This window comes from Rhamphochromis sp. 'chilingali' (genome assembly GCF_963969265.1).
Source record: "Rhamphochromis sp. 'chilingali' genome assembly, chromosome: 11".
In the NCBI taxonomy this organism is placed as follows: domain Eukaryota; kingdom Metazoa; phylum Chordata; class Actinopteri; order Cichliformes; family Cichlidae; genus Rhamphochromis; species Rhamphochromis sp. 'chilingali'.
This window is the reverse complement of record NC_137938.1, coordinates 11,373,993-11,387,034: the sequence shown is the minus strand read 5'-3', so window position 1 is coordinate 11,387,034 and position 13,042 is coordinate 11,373,993.

The following is a 13,042-nucleotide window of genomic DNA, read 5'->3' as shown; positions in this document are numbered from 1 at the left end:
ACACCTAAAAAAATTTATATGTTCCATTCTTTATTCTAATATGCTTAGACTTGTAGGACTTTAGTGTCAGAAATTATTCATATACTTCCTAATTTGAACTCCACAGCTGTCATTTTATAAATACTTTATGCCTTTTTCTGTGTTTCTATAGCAGGCTGCTGTAACACAACCCTCTGATCTATTGGGGACTTGCAGCATAGTATTTCCTGATTTTGAGAAGACCAGCTGCAATATGTTAAGAAACCAGGAGGTGGCAGCTCCTATACTCTTTCCACAAGCTTCTGAGCCATCTACTGAGGGGATTTAGACTATCAGCAGCACTGCATTACTTTAACTGTCTAATTAACTTTAATTCATGAGCAGCAAATATGTGAAAAATTGTCTTATTCACTTTTTTATAATTATCTTAATGATAAAATCTGCCAATTAATTGCTTTTCAAAATATTTAAAAATGTGTGAATTCCACTATTTCTAATAATGTAATAATAATGAAAACCATGTAATATATAAGAATATTTCTATGATTTCAGTTTAAAATCTGCTCTTACATTATTTTCAAAGTGACTGGCACGACTTTCGAACCTCTTCACAACTACAACTGCCATCTGATTTGGAAACCTTGTGCAATGACAGACTTAAGGGCACATAAAGGAACAGTCAGCAATTTCCATGTCCATACCAGTACCAGTTTTGATTACATTAAAGAAATTGAGAACGTTCCCAGGGGGTGTTTTGTGTCTATTTAGTCGCCTTTCTTTCACTCTGAGAGGTCACACACCCATTCGGCCAGTTTACATTTCCTCTCACACAAAAGCAATATACTGCAATTTCCCTGCACAAAATACCCCCTCTGGTCACTACCAATGGAACGACCTTTTCTTTCTGTCTTTCTCTCCCCCACTTCTTTCTTTCTCCCTGATGTGATTTAAACACTGTCAATCCATCTTCAAATAAATATATATACTTACATGTTTTTTTTCTTTACCCCTACAATCCCCTTTATCCATACAGGAATGGAGGACAATCCTCCTGAAAGAAACATATGGCTTAGAAACAGAAGCACAGGAGTGTGCATCTAGAAAGCAAAACAGGAGGAATTTGTCGCTGACCTGCAGGAGCAGCACAGATAGGCAACAGCAGCTATTCCCCCCAGGCTTCACCCACTCTTTTCCACACTTCTCCTCTGCTCCCACCTTTTCAACCCTCTTTCTCTGTCTTCCCTTGGGTTCCTCCTTGCCTTTCCACAACCCCCCACCTTCTTCTGCTTCTCCTCTTTTTTTCACTTCCATCTCCCACTTATTTTCCCAGTCTTCCTTTTTTTTCTTCTGTCCTCTCCTCAGAACTCGTCTTTTCCTCCCTGCTCTGTTTCTCTGTAGCCTTCTTGTCTTTCCATAAGTTTTTTACCACGCTTTCTTCCTTTCTCACTTTTCCCTCTTCAGCGTCTAGTGGCCATTTCTTTCTTTTACTTTTTTCCCCATCTGGCATTTCTCTTGCCTCATACTTCACGCTTTCCCTCCATCATCTGCCCCACCCTACTGCTCCACCGTACAACCACCACACATACACACAAACACAGACCACCGCTCCCTCTCTTACCCTCTCTCAGACTTACACGGGGTCTTTCTGGCCCACTGACTCTCCTGTTCAAATGTAACAATGCTCAGCGTGATTTGATGATGGCCTCAGTTCACCAGTCTGTGTGTGTATGTGTGTGCACATCTAGACACAGTTCCACTTTGGAAGTGTCTGGTGCCTAAGCATATGTGATTTAGCAACCTCCTTTTTTGAAATGAAAAAAAATAATTATTACTTGAGTATAGTGTAATTTTACATAATTACCACTTTTTCATAATATTTCTCATTTTCTTTTTTTTTTCTTATATTCTTATGACTGTCTCTATATTTTTTGCCCAACAGTTTGTTTCCGCACACTAACAGTTGTACATATTTAGCACTTTAAAATAAATTATCTTCATTAAGCTAAGTGCAACTTAAATCAAGAAGACAGAAAGTTAACTTTGATAAGGGCAATGAGTGTGTTTGTGTGTTTGGCGGTGTTTGTTCTCTATGCAAGCGCATGCATTAAAACAGATTGGATGGAGGTGGGGGCAAGTGTGTGTGAGGGGGTATTGACTAGCCTGTGTCTTCCTCACACTCGCGTTTGGTCGGCAAGCAATCTACCAACCGTCAATCAAGAAGAGGCAACCCAAGTTGGGAACCATCAAGCAGTCTGACTTCTGGTGTCAGTGCTGAGGGGGATCTATTTCAGCGTGACACGCCATCAGCGGCAAATCTAAAGAGGGCTCCATTGTCAAAGCAGAGAAACACAGAAGGACACACATATTCTTGAAAGCTCACACATGGTTTTGCATTACTATGCACACACCTACCTGTTTTTTTGTTTGTTTTTTATTATTGGGGGGGGGGGGGGGGGGGGGGCGTTTCCAGCAGGGAAGTTTGCAGAGGACTATATCAAAAAAAATATATGCATGAATGAGTCGTTATATAAGGTATATTTTCGTCAAAAAGGATTTATACAATATAGTTTTACTTGTTTATTTATTATTTTTGTTTCTAATTTAAATATTTGATCCACCATCAAAGCAATTAAATGAGAGGAATCCATAAACTCAGTTAAATGCTGATTATGTAGTTTCCTTTTGTTTTTTTGTCTTTTCTTTTTACTTGTGTTCTTAAATTGGTTTGAAGGAGACGATAATAAAGCATCGCTGCCCTCTGGGGTCTATGATCATTTGAAATCGACTGATAGAAAATTACTTTTTCACCAGTAATAAAGCACCGCACTTTGCCTAACCTTTGAACTCGTGCCACTGTCGCCCCTGGCTCTTTGCCACTTGTGAATTGTAAAGTCCAACATGACATTCAGACAAATATGAACATTCTCATGTTTTGAAAGCAATTAAACGGTTGTTTTTCCATGAGTAACTGATTAAAACCCCATGGGAGCAAATGCATTGGTTGATGAAAAATTTAACAAATAATGATGTTTACAGCAAAAGAGTAAGTTAGTTTATTTTCAACATATGGGATTCAGTCTCATCGTAAGAGTGCAATAGCTCACTCTTTCTAGGGGAATGAGTTGTTACCTACCCTTATCTGAATCACGTGAATTCCTCAGGTCCTTATACTAAACTTGTCAAGATCCTTAAACACCGTTCCTAAATTACCTAATGACATGTCTTGTTAGCATAAAGTATTACTTATGCAAAGCATATTGATCCTAATTTAAATGTACAACTATATGCATATTGATTATCTGAAAACCATTAACACAATGATTGAAAAAAGAGAGGCATATCTTATAATTAATTATTTCTTAGATACCGATAGTAGGATGGGACAGTCGGTAAAGCTTAATTGCTATGCAAGGAGAAAAAAAGTGGTGATAAATGTATATTGTTTATGATGCATGAAGCAGTGTGTTCTTGTAGAGTCCTTGGGGTTGTATTTTCATTTGTGGAAAGTAAATACAGTAATATACTATACAATCAACACACACAGAGGGAGAGAGAGGGGGAGAGAACGAGAGTGAAAAAAGAGGCTGGATTAAATCTTAATAATTTAAGTCTCCAAAATAATGTAGAACACTTTAAAGTCTCTTTCTGTCCCTGTCATAATAGATAAAACTTAAGCAAAATTAAAGTTCCTGTAAATAAATTGTGCAACATTCTCCTTGAATCAAAAATAGCAGGAGGGCATACTAGATTCCACAGGAAAGGTGCAAGCCTCCATCAGGAGTGAATGTTGACAGAATGAGACATTGTACTTTTGAGCCATGAAATTACAGGCTGGTAAGCCCAAGGCAGTCACCAGGTGTGACTGATGCAATCGGGGCCTGCTTGGACAAATTCAGCGTTGTTCACCAACGTTCCTGCATGTCAATCACGTTATAGATCTCCAGGATATAACTCATCACAAGGACCAAACATGAATAATGAAGCTAGTTTATGAATTCATGTATATTATTACTTTATTATTACTATTCTTTTCCTGTAGGCTTATTCCCTCTTTGGTTTATTTTTCAAATTCTTTAGAAAAAGGTACACAAAAATGCTGTTTGTCACTGGACATATGACAGCTTCAGCAACTGACGCTTTTGTCTTACTGTAGGAATTCAGTTTATTTCTTAATGACTGCAACAACCCTGTGGGTGCAAAACGGTCTTACTGCCAGACTTTGCTAAACGTACTTATTATTATAGGAAAGACTCAGTAAAATGAATTTAAAATACTTTCACCACTAAAATAATGACAAAATATGTTTCTCTCACCTTAGTTCCACTAATGCATTTATTTAACATCAGAACAGATTCATTTCATTTCAACTTCATCCCATTGAACAATGGGAACAAAAGATAAACTTTCTAGGATGTTTGAACAGGGGTGGTCTCTGTAGAGAGGTAACTGTGCTGTTCTCCACTGTACTGTGACAATTACAATGAATCAAAGCTGCTGTGTGGGGGCCTTTAAACTTCTCCCTCCTTGGTTCCAACACCTGTCCTCGGGGCACCAAGATTTATGTCTCTGTCCTGCCAATGCACTGCTGTAGTCTCGGCTTTCTCCTGCTGTGTGTGCTTATGTGTATGAGAGTAAATGTATATGAGTGTGTGAAAACTTGTAATCTTACTCATGGACATGTCTTGGGAGAGTTAAACTTCTGAATTGGCTAAACAATGAACTATGCACTTTAACTAACAATGCATAACACCGCTCTGTTGGGACACTTCTCTCCCTGAGCAGAAAAACTCAAAAATGACCACCCCATTAATTGGTTTTCTAGGGTTTGACCAGAAATAGTGACCACAGAAAGCAAATTCAAACAAGAAGAGAAAGAAGTGTAAAAGCATCAAAGTCATGGCATTCAGTCAGGGCAAACATGGCAAAATCTAAAAATAGATTTCAACAAAGTGAAAGTGACCTCTCCTTTTACATCTTAAAAGCTCTTTTTTAGAGATAGTACAGCAACACTACCCACTACATAATGCGTTACTGTAAATTTTACACAATATAAACTATTTAAACGGGACTCAGATTTAAACATCTGCAGCATTTACACTGATCCAAATGATCCTTAGGGGGTATTTTTTGACAAAATAAAGGCTTTGATTTTTGAAATTTTAAGTAAAATGTGAAAAGTTTACACAGTTTGTGTGTGGTGAGGTATTTTTATAGTGGTATTGCTACTTTTAATTAAAGAAAGGTTGTGAAATATATTTTACCACTTATCATTGTCAGAGTAGAAAGGTGAAGACATCCATGAAGTGTGCAGCAAGATACATGAGGCTGTCAGCATATATGAAAGAAAAGTGTTAAATAGTGAAGGAAGACTGGTTCTCTATAAAAGTCACTCCACTACATCAAAAACAGAAAAGCAGCATGTGAAGTACCAATAATAGCTTCGGTCCAAAGTTTACATTTTTTGTTGCACTTGTAGCACTTAAGAACCCTGTATGTTATTACTTCCATCATAGCTATGAAATGTGTTAAATGCCAGCAATAACACAAAGAAGAGAAAAGGGCCCACATCAGTTGTTCCAGATATTTTTGACACGGCCCCTTTAACATGTAGATCATGATTTATGAAACGTCGAGGCCACGATATACCTGCTGCTTGGTCTGCGGCTTTCGTCAGACGCGAGGACACCAGCGTTGTTTTTTGTAGCCTTTTCCCTTGTTGTGGGGTTTCAAAAATGGTGGTTTCGATTTTCGTGAAAGAGACGTTCTCTTGACTCATTAAGTGACGTCACTGACCAGCCAATTGGTGGCATGCAGTCTGACGATGTCACGTTTCAGTACTTGCTCGGATCGCTTGGAACTCAGGCCAAGCAGGTTCTGTTTTAGTACCTGGTACCAGGTACTATGACCTGATGGAAAGCTCTGAAAACTATGGCAAACTAATGGCAAACTGTGAAAAGGGACTTCAAGGTCTAATTCATTTTAGACTAAGTAACTGATAGTTTTATTTTATTTTTACAGCACAGACCTTAATAAACAAACTTGAAATGGTGATATGCAATATCATATTTAATAGGTAATATGTCATGGGGATACTTTGATGTAAAGCCTTACTAATGTTCTGCATTGCACAGAAATGTTAATGTCTAAATTTAAATTGAGTTAGTAAACAAAAATGGTGCTCTGAACTCTGAACCTATGTTGTAAGTGATGGGTGTTAGAATATTGCGGCCCTTCTCTTTTAAAAGTCTGTGCTCAGACATCGCTATCATCCTGTTGAGCAGAATGGGCACCACTATAGTGCTTTCTCCAATGCCAGCAATAATTTGAGTTATCTTCTCTCTAAGTTTATGTGACATTCTCCTGATGCCGATAATATGTCGTCCTCATAAATATGATGGGCTCTTAAAGAACTCCCAGGACACTGCTTAAATCCATTTTAAATATGCATAGTGTTGGCCATCTCTCTGACTATTTTGAGAAAGCGAGACATAGAGATAGACATGTCGCTTTCTATAACATTACTTGATTATTTAAGCCTGCACATGGTTGTCTGGTGGACTTCAACTGTAATTCAAAAATGCAGGATATCTAATAAACATTAAAAAATCTAATCAATAAAATTAAAACACTTGGTTAATCCATTGATTAAAAAAAGTTTTTTTTTTCTTTATTAAATAAGGTGCCTGAACCTCACAAAAAAGAAAAAAAAAACACTGCTCATAAAAGCAGAAGGAAGCCACTTATAGATCCCTTGCTATCGAGGAATAGAGTTCAGAGTGAAAATATCGAGCTTTAAACGGTAGCTTTTAAAAGGTAAATGGAGTCAAAATGCTTCAACCAATAAATTTGCCCCCAGAGACAAGAGGGAATGAGTAGCAGGCAGAATAATACATGTGGGCGAAGGGGTAATGAATTGGAAGGGATGCAGAAAATGTGCAGTGCTGTGCATGGCCCTTTGAAATGGATGGGGAGTTCACAGAAAATACTGCTCAGTTACCCTCTGAAACATCTTCGTCCACATGAAATGAGTATCCTCCAGCTAATTTAAATGGTATGACTCTCTATTCACTGGATAGGAATGGATATGCACATTGGTTTGCACCATTATACAGAAAGAGCATATTGTTGGCTACACAGTGGAAGCTTCCTGTGGCTCTCAGAGATTTCGTATTTGAACACAATGATGGGATTTTAAAAACTGTTATCTTTTAAGCCAAGAGTAAGCATTGTGGTTGGGGCTGACTTTGAGAACACAAGTTAGAGGTTTGTTTGTCAGCCAGCCTACTTGAACTGGAGTGAAGTGCTGTTACATTTTCATTTATCCTGTCAATTTAGCAAGACGTTTGCATGCTCTGCTTAGTTTAATATACACATGTATGTCATCTTTGTGATTTTTGTAGCAACTTTTTTGTTTATGACAAAAGCATCACACCCTACTTGAAAACATGTGAGCTACAAGGCAACACACACATGAGGAGCTTCAATGCTTTTAGGTCTATGTTCAGTGTAATGGTAGCAGTTGTTAAACTGCAAATGTTTTATGCTTTTTCTAATTTACACTTGTTTTACTTGTTTTTTTCTTGTGTATACATGCTGGCATGGATCATTGAGCATTCTGGGACTGTATTCCTAAAGATCATTCAGGTGGCTTTTGTACCTTTTTAATTTCCTTATAGAGTGACTTTTTCCTGTACATGCACTCATAGTGAACACAGTACAACGAAATGGAATGTGGTATTTTGTATAATCCTGTAATGTTTTCCTCATAGAACAGCTTTGACAGTCTCTTGTAGTTGTTGGTATTTTCTCCTGGGGCCTCTGAACTTCTCTGTCAGTCAACTGATGAAATATTTAGCATTACAATACCTGCCTGTTAAAAAAATAAGTGTCATTGGCTTGGGCCTATTGTTGTGTCCAGCGTTGTTATTGTGTGTTTTTTACAACTGTTTGCAATTAGGGTTTTTTTCTTTCTTTCTTTCTTTCTTTCTTTCTTTCTTTCTTTCTTTCTTTCTTTCTTTCTTTCTTTCTTTCTTTCTTTTTCATTTTGAATGATTAAAAGTTTAACAAAACAAACACAGGAAATGGAAAACATAAAAAAAATTCCAACAAAATGATCAGTAAAGTGAAAACAAAAGGTGTTCGAAAGCAGGAAGAAGCAGTAGCATATCCTGTCCTGCCCCTAAGTTTACCTACAATGTTCATTTAACCACTGGGTTGTTGTGTTTTAAAAAGGGAATAAAGAGAATAAGAAGCATGGGGTACACAGGATCAAATACAAAATGTATAAAATTCCTGCTCTAAACCTCAGATGTGTAAAGGCTGTGGTTGTCATGACAATTTTACGACAAAAAAAAATCTGTGTTTACTGTATAGATTTCCTGCGCACAACACAATCCAAAAGTAACTTTGGGAATTAAACTCGGCTCTTATTTCTTTCTTTTTTCTTTGGAGTGTTGAAAAATAGATGGAATTGGGGACAGAGCAAGGTGTTGTATTCAATAAATGGGCTTTCATGTGATAAATTGAACGTTATTCGTATATGAGTGCACACTGTTTTTTGGTTATTCTAGAGAGAAGTTGCTTCTTGCTACCCAGGGACCCTTTTCCTTTTAACTGAGAAGCGATTCAGGAGCGGTTTAGGAGTATGTGTGTCTGTTTGTGTGTGTGCATAGGAGTGGTGGGGTCTGGGTGATGGTGGGGCAATCTCTACAGACTTTGATACAATTACTGTGCCTTCCCCTCTCCTTCCGCACCACTTCTGGCCACGCTTTCGGTGCGCTCTGGGAATAGAAAGGCCTAGCTATCTGGCAGAAGATTTGGTCAGTCAGGCATCAAATGCACGGCCCTCTTCTCACACTCTGTGCTGGGGTGGGCACGCTGGGGGACCTGCATTGTGCATTTTCACACACTTCTCTCAGAGGGGCAGCAGGAATCCTTAGCCTTCAGAAGGAAAAGTGGGCAAAGAGAGAGAGAGAGCGAGAGAAAAAGAGAGAAAGGCAGAAAAACAGCAGAGGAAGAGTGATGGAGAGAATGAGGGAAATAGATGGAGCAAGAGTGAGAAATATCGAGGGAGAGAGATGGAGAGGAGGTAGTAAAACAGGTCCAGAGGCTAGACAAAAAAGCATCAAGGCTTCAGGTGACATCGAAGAGACAAACAACAGCTCATCAGATAAAAGAATGATTCTTTCTGCGTTTTTTGTTTTGTTTTGTTTTTTTCTCTCCAAAAGGTAGAAAAGGTTTTATTTGGGGGGTTTTGAGAGCTGACCCTTTGTGGGTGTGTGACAGCAATGGCCATAGGCTATAGGGCTCAGGGTCAGGGTGAAAGCAGGGAATGTATTTCTATTCATGGTTTCAGAGCACTAGACTTGTTCAAAGACTAATGTCACACAAGAATTTTTTTTTTTGTTCAGGAAAAGTAAAAGTACAACCAAACCCCCCTCCCCCCCCCCTCCCCCGCCGCCGCCTTCACCCACACACACATTATCACCCAGCAAGAACACTTTCTTATTTTCCTCAGCTATCTCCATACAAAAAGTGACTTTTTTGAGAGGGGGGGTATCAGCTCAAATAAATTTGAGACACAGGCCAAAGGGCAACACGTATTATTTGTCTGTGGGCACTGGGGCAAAAAGAACAGAGGAAGCAATAGGGGAGCTGTGTCACATGAACATGCAAATATCCAGATTTCCACATTGCTACTCTACAGATCCTTTGACTGGCAGGACAAAGATTCCCTGTGCACCTCTTTTTAAGTGGCTGTCTATCTATAGAATAAAACAATGCAATACCAAAGTTAAGTTGTCTCGTTGCTTGGCAGGACTGAATGCAGAATGTTCTCTTTTATCATTTTGGCAAAAAACATATGTTGAGAGCATTGTATATCCTAATGAAGCAAGTTAAAGATAAGAAATAATGGTCTGCCTTTTCTAACTTGCTGTGAATGTGTGTGTGTTTAAATGACTATGGAGTTGGGCAGTATTGTGGAGATAGGTCTAGCAGTGTCAGACAAGAAGGTGGTCTGTGTCTCTGTACAGGTAGACGTGGGTGAATTAATTAATTCAACAGAGATATGCTCGACTGCTTTTACTGAATAAAGCATTGTAACCATAATTGTAGGTTGCCATTGTTAAAGTAAAAACTGCTCCTAAGGAGATTTGAAGAACTTTGTCTACAGGTTGTATTTTGCTTCTATAGTAACACTGAAAAATTTAGGGGTCAGTTTATTTACATTTGTTCCTCCTTTTTTTTTTTGATTACATCTGCTTTTATAGCAAAACATGCTTTGAATACTTGATTTCAAATTCTGTTAATCAGTCTCATTTTAAACTGCCAATCACTCAAACACCACAGTGCAGCTTGCACATAGTTTAAATTGCTCTATGCTTTAATTCCTCACTTTTTATGATTATCACACAGTATAGAAATTGTAGCAAACAGTTTGGCATTTCATGTCCCAGTTGAAGGGACATCACTCATCTCCAAAAAGTTGCTCTTGTATCAACATAATTAAATACAACCTCGATATCATTTATAGTGGGTAAATATCCGCTACTAACATGCACATATTTAAAAGGACTATAAAGTTAAACAAAATATCCCTCTTCTAGAGGCGGCTAGTGTATGAATATTATTATTGTTGTGCATCTCTGTGAAAAAGGGAGAGAGACTTCCTAGCCTTCTTTATTGCGGTGTTAAGGCCCAGGTAATGCCTCAGAATAATGCATGATAAGGCAAACATAGGCACTCCTTTCAAAATATTCAAATGTGATCGGCGGAGTGGAAAATAAAGCAACGTGGATGGGTGGAATGACTTCCCTCTTCTCTATACTCCATCATAATATTCATATCGCCACTCATTTTCTCCTTTACTTTGTTTTTCAAAGTGACCCTAACACTGGAGGAACAAACAATAGGGTGTTTCAAGGGGTTAATTAAGTTATATAAAGCACAGGTTTACCCTACCCCCTCCAAGCCTAAATGTGTGCACACACAGGAAGCAAAGCAAAGTTTAGGCTTCATTTATTGGCATTAATTCGACTGATGGACTGTAAAGGATGTGTTAGTTGATACCTAATGCCCAGTGAATCAACTGTATAGACATTATCTGTAAATCTATGTAGACACAACTGTACTGTACTTTTCTAGACCCCAGATCAAGGGATTCTCCTTAAATAAAATTAGGTGTTTAACCTATAAGACCAGAATTTTCTTGTTTGGTGATACGGTGTAAACACAGATTTTGACTACATGGCTTCTTAGAAACTTAAATATTACAATATTTAAAAATTAACAGAAGAAGCTATCAGTCGAGAGTATTGTTTTTTTAGTATATAAACAAATCTAAAGTCACCTGATATTGATTTAACTTTGTCAAAGCTATAAGAAAATATCATATGTGAATTATCTTTGCTGTTTCCTTGTTGTTTGCAAAGATTAAAACAGCAGCTTGCTTATATGTCAAAAACATTTCAGAAAAAGGGAATAAAATCCTGAATCATAAAGAGCAAAGTACACTTTATGTGGCCCAATTTTTGGACCATAAATAAGGCAACACAAAAAAGCCAAGATTGACCTGGTTGGAGAGAATAGTCCATTTGGTGAGTAAGATCTTAATGCAGCGATTAAAGCCATGGAATACTGCAGAAGTGCCTGGTTGAAAAACCATGTCATGCCCAAAACTGCCACAGTTACTCCTGCATTACCTGCCTGTTTTCTGTGCAGAACTGCAAAAATGAGAGGCTCAGAAAGCTGCTGCATGTTAAATAGGTATTAAAATTGTATAGTTTTAATATGTCCAGGTAGAGGAAAATATTCAAATGCATCCACTTCTCTTGTTCTGGTTTTGAGTGATTGAAAGAACTTGTGATTGGGTTTCCACGTTGTGCTCCCGTCTGCACATGCCAGCCCTTATCTGCCTTGATATTAACATGGCTCTTTCATTAGAAACCCAGCCCATTTTCTGGTTTATGGGTAAAATAAGATGCAGAATGAGACAATAAAGTGCATTTGTGTTTTAGTGGATGCATAATGAATAAATAATTGTAAGTGCCTGCATAGGCTGCATTGTCTTCAAGAACATAATCACTTCCTACAACACATTCTCTGCCCCTTAACACAGCTACACTCAGTGTACTAGTTCTATTATGTAGGTGAATATTGAAAGAGGATCATGACTTTATAATACCCATGTGCATCACAAGTAGAAACAAATGGAAAATGGTGGAAGAAAATGGAAAAGGGCAGTTTCTGGTAACTATTGCTCAGGTTATTTCTAGACAGAGAGAATGGGAGAAAGCGAAACCCCAGACAGAGGAATTATTTCTTTAAAACTACATCAGAGCTTATACATGTCTAAACAGATGTACTGACATTGCTCTTAAGACTATTTGAACATTGTTCAAACTATCCAGAGTACTTGTCAGTAAGACCAATGCCATCAGATAGTCTTGTACATAAAATCATATATTTATATATATATATTAGGGGTGCAACGATACACAAAATTCACGGTTCGGTTCGGTTCGATACTTTGGTGTCACGGTTTGATATTTTTTCGATACAAAAAAATGTTCATGCCTTTTTAATTTGTCATTTATTAAAATTATAAATATATATTTTAACTCAAAAGTACAGTTTTTAAATTTAACCCTAACCCTTGTGCGTGTTTTTTATTTTGACAGCGAATGCGCACCTGCGGACCACTTATGTGCAGCCCTGGTTATTTAGCTCATCATATTGCAGCCACAGAAATTATTTTGTCCATGAAACCATAAAGCTGCACTTTCTTTTTGCCTTATAGTCTGATTTGTCATAACTTCTCCGTTTTGTGGTAAGCTTTTCTTTGGCTGTCACTTCTTCACCCTGACCTGTCTTATTTGGCTCAGCAGAACTGAAATGCTTTTACACACACACTCACATAAGCTCAGCGATTCTCTGCGCAATCAACCTCTCACATGTTTAAGCTGCGGGAGATTTCACTTGTCATGTTTGCATAGTAAGCTAACGATTAATAAGACGATGTCAGAGGAATTGGTGCACAAATTATCATCACTCACAGATCAGT